Below are 3,712 nucleotides of genomic sequence, written 5' to 3'. Positions count from 1 at the left end.
TGGATGATGGATGGATGGATGGATGGATGATGGATGGATGGATGGGGATGGATGGATGGATGGATGGATTTGTTGGGAAAGGGGATAATGCAGCTGGAACTCCACTGCCCTCCCCGCTTCCTGCCCTGGCTCTGACTTCCCCATAACATCCGTGGTGCCCCTGAGCCTCTTCTCTGGGCTGAGCACCTGCCTCCCTCCCACTGTCTCTGTCCTGTGCTCCAGCCTCCGAGCATCACTCTGGACTTCTGCAAGATTCCCTCCTGTATATGAGTCCCACCTGCACTGAGGAGCCCAAAGCTGGATATGGGATCCAGACATGGCCTTGTGGGGGTGATGACAGGGCTGGCCGGGGTTCCTTGGTCCCAGAAGTGCATTCCTGGCTGTCCCATGGGCAGCTCAGCTCTGGGAATGGAGCTCGGCTGTTTTCTTCCTGAATTTCACGAGGTCCCTCTGAGCACAGCTCAGCTCCCTGTCATACCCATCCTCCTCACTGGGGAGGAGACCCTGGCAGGTCCTGCTCTGGCTCGTGCCCTCGCAGGGTGCTGGTGAGTGCCAGGAGCTGCCTGGGGTGCTGTGTGGGTCCTGCAGAGCCCCAGTCCCTGCCTGGTCCCTGTTCTGTCCCTGCCTGTGCAGAGCCCCGAGCCGTGAGCACCTCTGACCCACCCTGAGCTGCACTTGTCCCTTCCCTGTCCCCAGGACAGGGGGCTGTGCTGCCAGCCTGGAGCCCCTCCAGCTGCTGCAGAGGGTCCTTGGAAGGGCTGAGAGCCTGGCTGAGCCCCCGGGGAGCTGGAGGTGCCGGGTGCTCCTCACCTCTCCCTGATGTGTATTTTGGTGCAGGTGTTTTTGGAGCAGGGATGTCGGGGAGGACCCGGCAGCCGGTGGAGGTGGGGACCAGCCCCGGCAGGGCCGGGGGAGTCATTAAAACCCCGGTCAGCAGCAGGGAGCGGCGCTGAGCAATCTGCTGGGGCGTCAGTGCTCTGGATTATTGCTGTGAGCAGCTGAAGGAGAGCAGAGAAGAGGCGTGAGCTGAGAGGAATGACAAAGAGGGGAAGGAGAGGAAGAGGCCCTGGAGGAGGAGGAGCAGAGGGAGGCTGGATCGGTGCCGCAGGCGGTGCAGGCTGCTCCAGCAGTGATGCTCTGCTGTCCCAGGAGCTCCCGGCTCCCTGGGCAGGGTGGGGTGTCCCGATGTGTGGTGGCCTTGGCCTCTCCCTGCCATGCCAGGGCACAGTGCTGTGCCAGCCCTTGCTGTGGGAGCCGGGCAGGCTGTGCAGGAGAGAGCAGGGCAGGGGCCTGCCTTGCTGCTGGGCAGGACAGAGCTCCTCTCCCTTGTCCCTGAGTCCTCTGTGCATTCTGGCCCTGCCCAGGCTCTGCAGGACCCGTCACAGCCCGTCCCCCTCGCTGTGTGCTGTGCTGCCATGGACAGCCCTGCTCTGAGAGCCAGAGGTGATGCTCCATCGGGCTCCATCTGCCTGCTCTGCTCGCCCGAGACAGCCCGTGCACACTTGGGGGTTCTGGACCATGGAAGGACAGAAGCACCACATTTGTCTTTCTAATTCTTCCAACCTCCTTTGCATCGCTCCAGGGAGCTGCTCTCCTGGAGAGAGCCCAGTCTGGATTCACTGCTGTCCCCTTAAACTGGGAAATCTGCTGCTGCCTCTGGCTGACCTCCCAGGCCCTTTCCATCATCTTGGAGCTCCTTGGATCTTCTCTGTCTTTCTCTTTCTCCCTCGCTCCTCTGGTACTGTTCACAGCCACATTTTGGTCACAGGAGGTGGCTCCTGGAGGCCAGAGTGCAGGTCCCAGAGCTGCCAACACAGATCCCACTTTGGGACCTTCATCCATCTTTCTGTGCTAGAAAGTGCTGGCATTTCTCCATGCAGCAGCTTCCTCCTGGCAAAGCCCCAGCTGGATCACTGTGAGAGGCACACTCAGGCTCTCTGCATGTTTCCCTTGTGCTCCCTGACTGGTGGCAGGGTCCCTCCTGCAGGAGGTGACAGCTCCTGTCCCCTCCCCTGCTCCCCAGGCCCGTGGGGACAGGCTGCTGGGGGATCCTGCAGGTTCCCCTCCTGCTGCTGGGGCTGGAGCTGGGAGCCTGCAGCAGCTCAGGAGGGACGAGGCAGTGATGTGCCCAGCTCTGGCACACAGGACTGTGCTGCCCTCCCCGGGTGCTTGGGGCTCTCAGGGGCCATGGAGTGCCCGGTGTGGGAGCTGAAGGCTGCGGTGTTGCACAGCAGGGCACAGCCCCTCCTTCTGGGCAGCCCCTTCCTGCAGCAGCACCAGATGCTTTCCCTGCAGTTTGAGTTTTCCCATCTCATTCATTTTAGAGATTAATTAAAGTGTTTCCCCTCCCTCTCTCCCAACCAACCTCCCTCCCTCTCTTTTCCCTGCTCCATACAGCTGCACATGGATTTTAGGGTCATGCTTGTTTACATCAGTTATATTTACATTAATGGGTGTTTGTTTTAGGAAAAACAGCAGAACTCCCATAAAAACAAATGTTCTTTGTGTCCCACAACTGGTCCTGCAGCCCCACTGGGCTGGGGACTCCCATGGGAGCCCATCTTGCACCCTGCCAGTGGGACAGCCCTGCCACGGGCACACAGCACCTTCTGGGGGCTGCTGTGAAGTGACCTCCAGTGCTCACGAGGTGGCTGGGGGGGTTTTCACACGCCCCTGGGTCCCATGCCAGGTGGTGGCAGCCAGGTCAGCTGCACATGTTTGCCAGGGATTATCCCCCATCCTGGTGTAGGGATGCTGCTAAAGCGCCTTTGATGGGGCAGACAGTGCGTTTGTCCTTTCATCAGGAGCTTGGAGGAGGGAGAGTGTTAAGAAGAAGAAAGAGAAAGGGGAGGAGGAATGATAATTATTTTTTCCAATGGCTCTGAGCTGCTGGATGCCTTTAAAGTTGTCTTTGTGTTCCCGTGGGTCAGGCCGGGCAGAGCCTGGCCCGGAGCTGCGTGGCGTGGCTGCCTTTGTCGGTGGGGCCGTGGTCTCGGTTATTAACAGGGATATGGAGACCCAGAACTTCAGATCTTCCATGCAGCTGGTGGGAGGAATGTGCAGGGCTGCCTTATCACGCTCATTTAACTGGTTAATACATCTTCAGAGCAAATAATGCGGGCTGGGGGTGAACTGCTTAACCAACCTCATTACTATTGTGCATTTAGCAGCTTGGAGAAAGATAATACCTTTCAGGTTTGACCCAATTTTAGTTTTTGTTGTCATAACCATGGAAAATCGACCTTCAGAGACCCTCAGCAGTGAGCCTGAATAGGAAGTGATTTACAGCAAAAGTGCCGTGTGGAATGCTTAATGCAGTTGTGCAGGAAAACAGACTGCGACCAGCTGCTGGCATCCCTTCGCCCCAGCGAGGGCTGCCCCGGCTGCTGGCACCCCTGGCCCTGCGGCAGGGGCTGTGGGCACTGCCCTGGCTGTGGGCACACCCTCCCTGCGGGATCAGACCCGTGATGGCACAGCCGTCCTGGGGCTGCGCCGTGTTCCCCTCACCGCGGTGCCGGTGCCCCTCGGGACAGCCGCAGGGGGCTGGCCTGGGCACCTCCTTCCCTGGGCACCTCCTTCCCTGGGACCTCCTTCCCTGGGACCTCCTTCCCTGGGCGCTGCTGCAGCCAGGGCTGGAGGTGCTCACTGTGGTCAGTGTGCCCACTGTGGTCAGTGTATCCCCCGTGGTCAGTGTATCCCCCGTGGTCAGTGT

The 3,712-nt window shown here is 59.7% G+C and overlaps 1 protein-coding gene across 8 annotated transcripts in view; it reads left to right on the top strand.

Moving 5' to 3' along the window:
• RBFOX3 (RNA binding fox-1 homolog 3) overlaps positions 1-3,712 on the top strand; it is a 138,450-nt gene that overhangs the window by 55,815 nt on the left and 78,923 nt on the right. The gene's annotated exons all lie outside the window — the stretch shown is intronic.

The sequence above is a fragment of the Parus major genome, chromosome 18 (assembly GCF_001522545.3).
Source record: "Parus major isolate Abel chromosome 18, Parus_major1.1, whole genome shotgun sequence".
NCBI lineage: Eukaryota > Metazoa > Chordata > Aves > Passeriformes > Paridae > Parus > Parus major.
This window is presented reverse-complemented; position numbering and strand designations above follow the sequence as displayed.